The 13,822-nt window shown below is 40.5% G+C and overlaps 1 long non-coding RNA gene across 1 annotated transcript in view; it reads right to left on the reverse strand.

The window, feature by feature from the left end:
• LOC141275977 (uncharacterized) overlaps positions 1-13,277 on the reverse strand; it is a 34,465-nt gene extending 21,188 nt beyond the window's left edge. Inside the window, exon 1 of the long non-coding RNA XR_012324692.1 lies at positions 1,349-13,277. This is a non-coding gene — a long non-coding RNA (uncharacterized lncRNA). The remainder of the gene's footprint in view (positions 1-1,348) is intronic.
• Positions 13,278-13,822: the final 545 nt, after the last annotated feature.

Consider the following 13,822-nt stretch of genomic DNA (forward strand, 5'->3'; position numbering starts at 1 on the left):
TATTTTACATGTATGTTGTCAACTCCACCTGAATAGACATTGTTGGAGGGCACGTATTGGCATCTAGGGGCAGTTGGGTGCCTGCTTGAACCCTTTCTCTCCCTCCTCCCTCTTCTGCAGCCCTGCCCTGCCCAGACATGCAGGCAGAGGTGGCATGCTGCTGTGGCCCCGCCCAGACATGCAGGCAGAATGGGATGCTGCTGTGGCCCCGCCCAGACACACGGGCAGAGTGGGATGCTGCTGTGGCCCCGCCCAGACACACGGGCAGAGTGGGATGCTGCTGTGGCCCCGCCCAGACACACGGGCAGAGGCGGGATGGCGGGCACCGGGCTCAGCTGAAGGTGCACAAAGAAAGGGCCATAGTCTGCCCCATCGGACAAACTTTCTTCTGGATGTCCTTCCTCCCAAGAGTAAGGGGTAAGGGGTACTCTGGGAGAGGTCCCTATATTTATTTCTCTTCCATGTTGTCAGATACTGTCTTCTTCAGGATCCCTCATATATCCCACCTGGGGCTGTAGGCTGAAGGAGTGTGAAATAAATGACTCCTTAGTGCAGCCTGGCTCATTAACATTCTCTATTGGGGTTGGAGGGAACGCTCTACTTAGTGACATTATTCTGTTTGTTTTCCCTTTAATTAGCATGCACAGTTGAACAATGCGGGGGTTAGGGGCTCCATGCAGTCAAAAATCCACATGCAAGTTTGACTTCCCCCCAAAGTTAACTGCTAATAGCCTTACCTATAACATAAACAATTAACACCCATTTTGTAGGTTACATGTATTATATACTGTATTCTTACAATAAAGTAAGCTTAGAGAAAAGAAAATGCTATTAAGAAAATCATAAAAGAAAATATATTTACAGTGCTGTACTGTATTTATCAATACTGTAAATTTACATTATCTGTTTATAAGATGAATCATCTGTCAATACCAATATTGTCTTATATGATACAAAACACTGCAGATGTTACATGTATTACTAACACCAGACAGCAAAAATGAAAAGATAATATGAAAAAAAAATTCATATTTACTTACAGGTATAAAGATTCATGCATTGATAACAAAGAAGCAGCAATAAGATTGCTTTATGGTAGCCTCCTGTAATCGATATGATTGCTTCACGGTAGCTTAGCTTATACCCTAACAAATGGTTATTAAAAATTTTATGGCATACAGTATTATAGTCATATTCATAATACAGAATTGGAAACATTTTTTTTGAAAATGATACATAATTCTTCTAATTCTGAGAGAGGCACACTGTATAGTAATTCTTTGAGAGCAGAATTATAAAGCAGTGAGAAAACTAACACATTATTAATTTTATATTAAATATCACTCACCTTATCACTCGCCTATGTAAGGATAGGCTATCCACTTCCGTACAAGTCTTGCACGCGATGTGCTACACGATCGATAATGGTGATGATGACACAAAAATGTCTCTACAGTTCTTGCCATACACTTCTTAGACTTTCACACGACGGCACGCACACACATACCACAGGTAAGTTTATCAACTGTGTGGCATAATGATGATTTACTGCTCGTTAAGGGGAGGTGGGTCATCATAGAGGTCTTCATCCGTGTTGTCTTCGTGTTGAGTGGGCTGAGGAGGGGTTGGGAGAGGAGGGGCTGGTCCTGCTGTCTCAGGGGTGGCAGAGTGGGAGGAAGGGAAGGGAAGGCACGGGAGGCAGGCGCACTTGGAGTAACTTCACATAAACACATCATCATTTCTGACTCTTTTGCTTTATATTTCTCTAAAAATGTTTCTAAACAGTACCAATCCTTCCTCCACTGTCTGCTTTTCTTTCAGTGCCCGTATCATAGGAGGCCCACTTTGCAAAAGAAGCCAAAGGCAGTCTTGAATGATCAGAACCCTTCTGCCAGATCATATGATGTCAGCTTGTTTTCTGGCACCGCTTCTTCCTCATGCTCTGGCAGTGGTTGGAAGCACTCATCTCCATAGGGTCAGGTTCTGTTAATTCCTTGGGCGTGGTGTCTAAGAGCTCTTGAATTCCTCCGAGGTCCATACCTTGAAACCCTTCAACTTCCACCTTTTCACCATATCCACAATCTCTTTTATGATTTCCTTCATTGGCTCTGTCGTAAATCCTGTGAAGTCATGCTCAACATCTGGACGGTTTTCTCCCGCACGAATGTATTGTTTCGGGCTTGATGGCTTTCATGGCTTTTTCTATAATAAGGATGGCATCTTCAGTGGTGTGATCCTTCCAGACTTTCATGATGTTGCATCGGGATTCTCTTGCATAGTGTTGACAATCCTTTCCATAGAGTACCATGTGCAATGAGCCTTAAAGGTCCTTATGATCCCTTGATCTAGAGGCTGAATCAGAGATGTGTTTTGGGGGCAAGTAGACCACTTTGACACCTTCAGTGTTGAACTCATGGGGTTCTGGGTGGCCAGGGGCATTGCCCAAGACCAAAAGAACTTTAAAAGGCAGTCCCTTACTGGCAAGGTACTTCCTGACTTCACGGACAAAGCATCGATGGAACCAATCCAGAAAAAGTGTTCTCGTCTAGGCCCTCTTGATGTCCAACCAAAAGGCTAGCAGCTGGTGTTTATCTTTTCCTTTTAAGGCTCAGGAGTTAGCAGCTTTATAGATGAGGGCAGTCCTGACCATAAACCTGACTGCATTTGCACAGGACAGTAGAGTTAGGCTATCCCGTCCTGCCTTAAATCCTGGTGCTTGCTTCTCTTCCTTACTAATAAATGCCCTTATGACACTTTTCTTCCAGAATAGGGCACTTCTGTCTGCATTAAAAAACTGTCAGGCAGATGTCCTTTCTCCTCAATTACTTTCTTATGTGTCTGCGAGCTTGTCTGCTTCCTCTTGGTCGGCAGAAGCTGCTTCTCCTGTTCTCCTGACACTGTCAAAGCCAAACTTCTTTCTAAAGCTATCAAACCATCCTTTGCTGGCATTGAATTCTCTGGCTTTAGCTCCTTCACCTTCCTTTTGCTTTAAGTTGTCATATAATGACTTTGCATTTTTTGAATCTTATTAGAGTCTACAGATATGCCTTTCTTATAGCAATCCTCTACCCACATAAGAGCTGCATTTTCAATACATGATAGAAAAGGTTTTCCCCCCAAAATGCAAGGTTTTCGCACCTGCTGGTATAGCTGCATTGACAGCTTCATGAATTTCCTTTTTTTTTTCTTACACTGGTCCCTTTGCTGGATTCATTTATCTTGAAATGGTGGCAACCACAGCTGCAGACCTCAATCTATGGTACATAGCAAGCAGTTCAACTGTTTCTCATAACGTCATGAATTTTCTCTGGGTATTGGGGGTACTTCCAGCATCATTAGTGGGTCCCATGGTGTTATTCAAGGTTTATGGTGTTGCACTAACATGATGGAAGATACGCGAGAACCACGAGAGATCACTTTTTATTTCCATACACAGTTTACTGAAGAGACAGGCTGCTCATGCAGAGATGATTAGTGTCACATGGCACTTTAAGCAGGAACTTCCCACACCTGAGCTCAGGCAATAGCAATAGGAGGTGGCCACGAAATTAATTTTATGCCATTATGATTTAATACAGCCTCTGTACATTTGTTTACACTGTTTACATTTACACGTGCGCAATGGTGCTATGTACGGTCTGCAAGTGCCTGTGTGCCTAAGTTTTGGTAAATTTTAACTTTTTATAATAAATTCATGTATATTTTATGGTAGTAAAGGTTAAAATAGACAAGTATCTACATATATTTTACAAATTCATGACATATCTAACTTTTTCTTAATTTTTATTGATATTTCTAGGCTATGTTGTTCATCTGTTTTTTCAAATTTTTGCAAATCTCCAAAAAAACTCTCTAATGTATTTGGAAAAAATCTGTGTATAAGTGGACATATGCAGTTCAAACGCGTGTTGTTCAAGGGCCACCTGTGTTTCCTACGAGACTTTGCAGGGAGGGGTGGCTGGTCTCAGGTGGGATTTGGGTAATCCTGCATCTCTGGTCCACATGACATCTCATATCCCACCCTTACTAGAAATCACAGGGAGCAAGTCTTTTTCAAGTTTGTATCCTTCAGCCCCTAACTTCACTATTCTTTACAGTAGGAGGCCTTCAATATTATTGAAATGAGCTGTTATTCATCTTAAAAAAGAGGTTACCCACATTCTGCTAGAGTCACTATGACTGAGATCTTATCATCTAATTAAACTAAATTTAAAATTCAGAGAACTTTTCATGATAACAAGTACTAATCCAATGTTCATCAGTAAAATTCAAACTTGTCACTATGATCTAATGGGCCTATATTGCCCACCCCTTTTTTACTTCTCTGACTCTGTTCTGCTTGCTCTGAACCAGAACACTTCCTAATTTTTGCCTGATCCAACTTCTGCTCATTTGCCCTTGCTGTTCCCTCTGCCTGGAATTCTTTTCCACCCAGAATTTCACATGATGGGCTGCCTCTCAAGATTTCCATCTCAGGACAAAGAAGGAGCCCACAGCATGAAGAAAAGGGAAGAATAAGCCTTCCTCTGAAGAAATGACATTAAGCATGAGACCTAAAGTAGAGTGTGAGTGTATATGTGTGTGTGCACGGCCGTATGTTTTTGGGGGTAGATGTGGGTAAAGTGAGAGTACTCAGTCTATGCAGAGGGAAGGGCTAAGGCCTTTAAAGGCTTCGGGGTGCAAAGGAATAGAGCAAAGTTGTTTGAAGAATTAAAAGTCAGTGTGGCTGGAGGTTAGAAAGCTGGGGGACAGCAGAAGAGGGGGCATGAACCAAACCATGAAGCCTCCTTTAGAAGAGGCTCCAAAAGGGGGTGGTACAGCACTTATGCACTGTAGCCCTTTAGTAATATCTTAATCTCAGATATAGATCATTCTTCATGAGAAAACAATCCTTCTGCACTCACTGGTATTCTCCTAGGCCTCCCTAACCTAAAAGTAATCAGCAGTGCTGGGTGTAAGTCACCTCAAGGGCTTTTATGTTTCCTTCAGGAAGAGTGAGCTACCATGTCCAGATTCAGGGGACAGGACTACTCACCAGCCCCTGGAGCTGGTTCTCCAACCCTAAGCATGACCCTAAGCCTAACTTCTGCCAGCACTCCTCCTGGTGCTATCCCAGCTGGGAAACTGAGTGAGCTTTCAAAGTCGGCTTTAATTAGCTATTAGCACATCACACACATTCAATGAGAAGCAAACTTGTACCAACAATATCAATAGATTCTTTTCTATACCAAAAAAGAGATCAGTTATATTTCAGTAAATTACATTTTGACAAATCCAATTTATACTATTAAAACAACCTTAGATTTTTAGAATTTGTAATAACTCATGACGATTTATTTTTAATTACTCAGAGATTTAGGAGCAAGTTACAAGGAATCAATCACATCAGCGCAGAAAACAGATAGCTAGTGGGAAGCAGCCACATAGCACAGGGAGATCAGCTCGGTGCTTTGTGACCACCTAGAGGGGTGGGATAGGGAGGGTGGGAGGGAGGGAGACGCAAGAGAGAGGGGATATGGGGATATATGTATACGCATAGCTGATTCACTTTGTTATAAAGCAGAAACTAAAACATTATTGTAAAGCAATTACACTCCAATAAAGATGTTAAAAAAAAAAGAGTAGAAAGATTAGAGGATTAGGTCAAGATACTGCTGAACTTTATTCTGAACAAACAGTACGCAGAGTTCCTAATTTCTTATTCAATATCTGACTGTCACAACTTATTTTAAGTGAAATATTTACTTACTTACTGTGGTAAGAGAGTAGAATGAGGACTGGAAAAAGACAACTATATATCTGACATGGCCAAGAAGACCCCTGAGAGTACATGAAAAAGAGTAACTTTCAAAATTAAATTTTCCAGATGGGCATTCCATAGTTGAAAGACTGTAGTTCCAAAGATCATTTTAATCTAACAAGATCATTAATCAGTAAGGAATTTAGCAAAATCACTTCCTTAATATGCACTTAGAAAGATCTGTTTTGTGCAAAACATGAATACTCGAAGCTGAATTTCTGAACTTGCAACTTCTAGCAATTCTCTGGCTCATCTGGCAGCATGCTTACACTCAGTGCAAATCTTCATGTCAACAGGGCCATAATGTTTCTACTCATCAACATCACACATGCTGCAAATCAATGTATTTCTACCGCGGGAATCTTGACTGCAAGTGCCACTCTTTCATGGCGTTGAGACATTTATTTACATACTTAACTGCAGGCATCTCTTTAGCTTTTACACACGTTTTCCTTCACTGGTATAAGCATTTGCTCTTTTCAAGAGTTTAACTCTTTAGCTAAAAACACTGAATCCAAAATGCAGAAATGGTAGTTCAGTCCCTGCAAGGAAGCACACTGCCACTAACGAGCTTATGACACATTATCACACGGTATAACCTTTAACGTTTTCCAACACACTTTCCAGTAAGGTATCGCATATCCTGAGAGCTCATGCTGTCGTTTTTGAAATGGGAGCTGGGGAGAGATTCTGATTTTACTCAGAGTTGTTAGGGTACTTGAAGGAGTTCATTAATTTCTCCAACCACGTAGGGCCCTGAATTGGGGACAGTAAGTTCACATTTAGTGTTTGTGCTGATGAATCCCCAATCTACTTGGTTTTAATTTACATTAAAAAGTCTCTACTCTCGGGTCTTCGCTGGTGGCGCAGTGGTTGAGAGTCCGCCGGCTGATGCAGGGGACACGGGTTGGTGCCCCAGTCCGGGAAGATCCCACATGCCGCGGAGTGGCTGGGCCCGTGAGCCATGGCCGCTGAGCCTGCGCGTCCGGAACCTGTGCTCCGCAACGGGAGAGGCCACAACAGTGAGGGGCCCGCGTACCGCAAAAAAAAAAAAAAAAAAAAAAAAAAAAACTCTAAAAAGTCTCTACTCTCAAAGTACTGCATCATCAACTTTATATAATAATTAGATACACCAGTTAGGAAAGGCAGACTGAGTACCCCTCGGCAACATTAACTTCATCACATTCACGCTGAAGATTGAGAGGTGAGAGGTATTTGTTTGCGTAAAACTGAAGAAGTCTATTAAAGAATTTTTAATTCATTGACTATTATTTTTAATAATAAGCACATCCAGAGGATGAGATTTTTTTTCATTTTATTTACTGGCTTCTTGCCATTAAGAGGAGTAAGAGAGAAAGGGAAAACCAATAACCAGAACAACCCCAGTCTCTTGACTGATTTCACAGCTTAGTTTGTGCACACAGACAACCGCAGTACACACTATCAAACTTACCTTCCTGATCTATTTAGAGTCCTCATTCTGATAAAGGACCAGATGAAGAAAGTCTTCTGCATCACTGAAGTGAGACTCTAAGACAGTTCACTAAGAACCATCTTTAAGATTTCAATAAGTCACTTCAAAAATTATTCATTTTTGGTTACTCTTCTGATATAGAAAAACAACTGGTATGTCTGCATCATTATTTTTAAGCCACCTCAAACTGACACCACTCAAGAAAGATTTTTTTTTTCCTCCAGTGGTAATTTAGCTACAACTTTAGTGAGAGAAAAGAAGGCAATTCTGATGGCAATGTGTTTGGGCAGAACTGGGTTTCAGAGGCCGAGTGCCGATTCCCCACATGGGACGGCCTTCTGAGCAGGCTCCCTTGTCACCAGAGTCCTTGCCCCTGGTTTTATTCTTTAGCAGAGGAATGGTTCCGCATGTGTAGCATTTACAGATAGCATCACTACAAAATGGAGCGCGGGTTCAAATCAGAGTTTTAAGGTCAGGAAAAATAAGTATCATTTAAATGAGTCACCACTGCCACTTTTAGAACCTCATACACTTTCATTAGAAATCTCCCTTTCAGGGATGTTCCAACTTTTATTCTGGCAAATCATCATAAATAAAAACTAAACATAAAATAGTTGTGGTGATTGCTCAGTGTGGTGTTTTTTTGTTTTGTTTTGTTTTGTTTTTCAGCATTACAAACTTCACAGCAACACAGGTTACATTTATCTAGCACATATTTCGAGAGTGTTTTCATCTCTGTAACTGACCTACTGTGGTCCAGTTCCAGAATTTTATTTTCTAGATCATATATGATATTTTATTATGCTGTTATGAACACGGAATTAAAAAAAATTATCTTACATGCACAATAACTTTGTAGTTGTAGAAGTGTAATCCTGTAAATTATTTTTAACTGTGTACGTTTGTTTTATTAATTTTTATTGGAGTATAGTAGCTTTACAATGTTGTGTTAGTTTCTGCTGTACAGCAAAGTGAATCAGCTATACGTATACATATATCCCCTCTTTTTTGGATTTCCTTCCCATTTAGGTCACCACAGAGCACTGAGTTGGAGTTCCCTGTGCTATACAGTAGGTTCTCATTAGTTATCTATTTTACACATAGTAGTGTGTAATACTGTAAATTTTTAAAGTTGGATATTTTTGTGAAATTAAAACAAATTGTATCTAGATCTTACTCCAAATATAAATAGCACACTTTTTACACTATCTTAACATAGTATTTTAGATTGTTACTATGGAAATCGGGGGCACATGACATAATGAATAATAGGCACTAATTTCAGAGTTACCCAGAAGGTTTTCTGGAGGCCTGTAGTTGGTTTAAGAGTATGTAAGAAGGTTGTAATTTTTACATAGTAAAATATTCCAACAAGGAATTACTTAAATGAAGAAAATAACCAAATAGAAGTGGGAAATGGAAAATTTAGAGGGCAGTGAGGCAAGGGGGGGGAGGGTGGAATGTGAACTAACATGGGAGGAGAGCCTAAAGGGAGTGAAGGTCAAAGAGCCAGGGAGGGTTCACCCCTCCTCCAGACCTGCGGTCAGCTCCCTGGGGAATAGTTCCCTGAGACAGGGCTGAGGTATTTGCCCGAAGTGTTTCAAGTTTACCTATTAAAGAACAGGCCACATTCTCAATTCCACACCCCAGGGCCCAGCAGACAGAAGCCCCACCCTCCTGCCCCAGCTCAGCGGCATCTAATCTTCTGACCTCTCGTGGCCAGTGTGACTGATGGGGTTTTTTCTCTTAAAGGCTTTACGTATGTGGAAAATTTAAGGCATTTCTATATAGATCTCTCTCCATCCCAGTTAATCAGAATGTTCAACTGTAGTTTGGCCACATTTTAAGTAGTGGTACAGTCCCACTGTTTCAATAACAACTCTTATCGACAACATCAGCAGGCGCTGAACAGGGAACAGAAACTATAACTTCTACATGGACGACAATACTGTGTGTGTGGAAGATACTACATTTTAGATGGCAAAGTATGCCACCTTCATCTCCGCTTAAAGTGTCTCCTTTCTACAATTTAAATGTCTCATATTAAACAAATCTGCCATAAGACAAATACAGGTTTACAAAAAGGACAAGTTAGAAATTAGGTCTTTCACAGAGATCCACAACAGGAATCTTGTAAACATCTTAGGCTGCCTTCCTATATTTAGGATAGAATTTGATTCATGTATTATTTTTAAGAGATGTATGCTATTACATAAAGCAAAGTTAACAGTTCAATTGAATGGAGACAGCATCAACAAATGCCTAAAATACTATTCTCATCAGTTAAAACAAGAACAAATAGATTTCTCAAATAAGAGTTAGTTCACTTAATGTTAGTTTATTTTAGGCACTTGGTTAAAATGAAAACTACTTTACTGCTTAAAGGCTGAACCTATAAAATATAAAAGAGGTTTAATCCAAATAATGTGAAAGTGAATTAACGCTTCACTCTGGCCTTTACTTTTTTTCTTTTCAAGTAACTTAGATTTATTGATAGAAATATATGCAAATGTCTGTAAAAAACACTTATTTTGAAATTACAGGTACATATAAACAGCAGGACAAAGCAAATCCCTTTTGAGAATGATTTGTGGAAATACTGCCCTAGTACACTTTTTTTTCTAAGAACAAAAATACTATAATACATTCCCTCACTTCAGGAATACTTTGGCTTTTTCTTTCTATTTTTTTTCTTTTGATATTGCAAAATCTCTACCCACACAGAGCACCTCTCCTCCTGCCCTGCTGAAAATGCAGAGATGGTTTAAAAGTTACTGAGGCAAGGGGGGGAGGGTGGAATGTGAACTAACAGGGGAGGTGCTAGGGAATGTGAACTCCCTTCTCACGCAAGCTTTGGACCATGCATCCCAGGGAGAGCAAGGTGTCCAGAGGAGTCAAGGCGGCCTCCGCCCCTAAGGCGGCCAGGCGGCCCCAGACGCAAGAGGGCAGTCAGCGGCTGCAAACATCCGACTGAAAGCCCGTCTGCAGACTCACAGCTTCCAGTCGAGGATGTTTACAGCCGCTCACTGTCACAGGGACACTCCTTCTGGCTGTCCGGTTACCTGGAGGGTTCCTAAGACGGACGGCACACAATTCTGCACATCACTAAAGTTATCACCACAAACCAGAAACATTCTAGGGAATATCTCCAGTTCAAAGCCCAAAAAAGCTTCATGCATGTCTGTTATTCAGCTACCAGATTCCTATAAAATCCTGTGATAATCTAGGACAACATATGTCAATGGCGTTCATCCGTCACTGTTAGAGACAAGGAACACACAGGCGATAGCAGGGTTACTTGACATGCGTGATGTAATTAAAATCCTTCTTTGAGTGAAGTGACCAAACATACAAGTTAAATTATGCTAACAAGATAAAGTGCACCTTTAACATTAAATACTACATTTAAGTGACCTTAGACTCTCAATGAAAATATAAAAGGTTTGTTTCAAACACTATAACTTCTGACCAAAAAAAAAAAAAAAGACTTACACGCTGCTTTCGTATATCACTTTTGCTCTGAAATCTGCTCCCAGAGACAACTTGTACAGTCAGCTGGTTTTTGAAAGAGTAAGCATCAGGAGAGAAATAGAAGGAATAGCAAGGTCTGTAACAGGCATATATCAGTTTGTGGGTCAAAGTTTCCCACTGGAAAAACACAGAACCTATCACTTGCCGACAGGGTGACGTACATTAACTCCAGATCTGAATGTTTTGAATTCCACTCCCATTCTCTTATGAAAATAAATGAGGAAAACTGAAGGGTAAGCTCTATCAGTCACTGCTTTCCTGAAGTAATTCAAAACCCTTCCGCGCCTAGTGAAACATTAAGTTGATACAAAGAAGTGGGTGTGCCTTTCCCCGAGATTTGTTTTTAGATGATGTTACCAGAAGGTTCTTAAGTTGCAGAAGTCTTAGTTTGTGATACCAAACCCCAAACAAAAACAAAATCCACACAAACAGTGTCATGTTTACTGAAACGAACAAACGTGAAGAGCTCCATAAACGACTACTTCAAAGCAAAGGGTAACTCTATCCCATTAAGGTTAAGAAAGTTAATCTTTGAGGCAGCAGGTGAAAACAAGCTGAATTATGTTGTGGCCTTTTGCTTTATTAACTAAGGACTTTGAACTATTAAAACTTCCTAGGGAACCACATTTTCTCAATGGGTCAAGTCACATAGGGGAACAAAGCAAACTTTATCAGTGCTGTGCGATTCTACATTCCAGAAATTCTTAGTACTTGGCATTCATATACCACTGCTGACTAGGGCTTGAGTCGGTTCAGCAAACGCAGCTACAGCTTCCAACCTTGTGAACTTCTCACCAAGACACCCCCTTCTTATGAGCTGGTCACAAATAGACAGGCAGGATACTCTTTAATTAAAACAGATGAATACCAAGCCTTACACCCTGTGAAGACATTGTAGAGCAGTAACTGTTTACAAAAAGAATAGTTTTACTCCCATAAATTTTTCTCCAAGTGACAGAGCCCCTACTTGCCTTGGAATCTTACCACTTTTCAATAATGGCTGTAAATTAAAAATGACCAGCACAAACTAGGCAAACCACCTCACGTAACAATTCAGTGAATGATGAAAGAGATAGTAAACCTTCACAGGGCTGTGAAAATCCAGCCTTTGCTCAGAGCTCTATGAATAAACATTAAAAAAAATCCTCCAAATAAAGCACGAAAGATCACAAGATCTTAGTTACAAGGAGTTGTAAATGGAAGGGCATTTAACAGGCATTGATAGAGCACTTCATTGCCTGCATATACAGGCTTCCTTTTTAGCAAGGTACCAGCGCAAGGAAATCTATGTGAAAGGTAAAGCAGATTTATCCCAACAAAATGCTGAACAATTTTGCCAGTTTAAGTGAGACTCAAAGTTATTTAGTTTAAACTATTTCCTTGTTTTCTGGTATTAAGCAACATCGGTTCCACTTGGAACAGCAGTTCTTAAAATGAGAGGGTGGTAACAGGCTTATCAGGACAGATTCTTCGAACCCCATGTACCGGGCCTGCTTCTTGCCCCAAACACTCTGCAGTTCTTATTCAGGTGGGGAGGTCACTGAGTGCATTTGGCAAAAGCTATAAAGTGATTCTGCTGTACCTTCCTGGCAGAGAACCACTAATCTAGAAGGATGGAACTAAGTAAATTTACTCAAGACTAAAATATCTTGCCACTACCTGAGAACTGTGACCGATAAATCCACCCAAAAGTCATGAATTAATAACAAATATGGTGGAGTAAGATTCAATTGCGTCCAGTACGACAGACCCTCATTTGTCTTCTATAACCTGGAAATACTCACAGAAAACTACTTAATTCAAAACCATTGGAATCAGGAAGACAAAGCTCCTAAAAGTTTCCCCACCCAAACGTGCAGCTCTGGATGTCTATACCTTGGTCACATTTTATAATCTCTTCACATTCGTTTTAACTACTTGAAGCATTAATTTCTTCTGATGGTGGACAGTACAGCACTGGCCCCAGATAAAATTTACAGTTTTTTCTTAGCTACCCTATACCATTCAGTCTTAAATCCTCTTCTTGACTCTACAATCATGATTTTCTTAAGCTATGCATAAATAAGAACAGCTTAAAATGGCACAGACACTCAAGCTCCCTCACCTCCTAACCCTAATTCTCTGGATTTTGAATCAGAGTATTTATTTATTTTTTTACATCTTTATTGGAGTATAATTGTTTTACAATGGTGTGTTCGTTTCTGCTTTATAACAAAGTGAGTCAGCTCTACATATACATATATCCCGAAGAGTATTTAAATTAAACGGCCCAACCTCCATGGTGAGATTTCAGGCACTTATCAGCAGGTGGCAGATGTTATCATTGCTTTATTTGTTGACTGACTGATTGATACTAGGACTCTCCTTTGGCCATGGAAATGCAGAGGTGCAATGTGGGTGGCCTACTCCATTGTAGAATGATGCTTCTCCCCTGGCTTCCCCTTTCTCCCCAGGTCCGTCCACCTCCACCACTCTGGTCCCTGAGCGTTTGCAGTGGTACTTGCGGAAAAGGGAGCATTCCATGTCAGCACAGGACCCAGCGTCCAGGCTCTGCACTGCATCCTTTCACCCATCATCTCTCTGGGGGCCAGGGGCCCAGACAACAGCATCAACAGTACTGGCATTGGCCCCAGCCCTTCCTTCAGAAAACCCATCTAAAGACAAGAAACACAAGTGGTCTCCGCTTCATTTTGTAGAAAGCATACATAGAACTAATCTGAAATGGAAGTAAAATAAATGTACCAACAAAATTCTGCCCTTTAAAATTCATCTTCATCTTCTATTTATACTTTATATTTAGTAGTCCACACTGTTTCTAGGCTAATTCAAAGGCTTCTAATGCTCATTATATTTCTTGCTAATAACTGCAATGATGAATTTTCCCTTGCTATTTTCTTTTTGTAATTAATAGGAACACAGACCTGCCAGGTTCTTGCCTCTTGAAAATGGCTGAAGGCTGTAGGAATCGACTGGGAACAATTTCCCATGGATTGTACCCACGTGGAAAATTAAGAAAC

Source organism: Tursiops truncatus, chromosome 12, assembly GCF_011762595.2.
Source record: "Tursiops truncatus isolate mTurTru1 chromosome 12, mTurTru1.mat.Y, whole genome shotgun sequence".
Lineage (NCBI taxonomy): Eukaryota > Metazoa > Chordata > Mammalia > Artiodactyla > Delphinidae > Tursiops > Tursiops truncatus.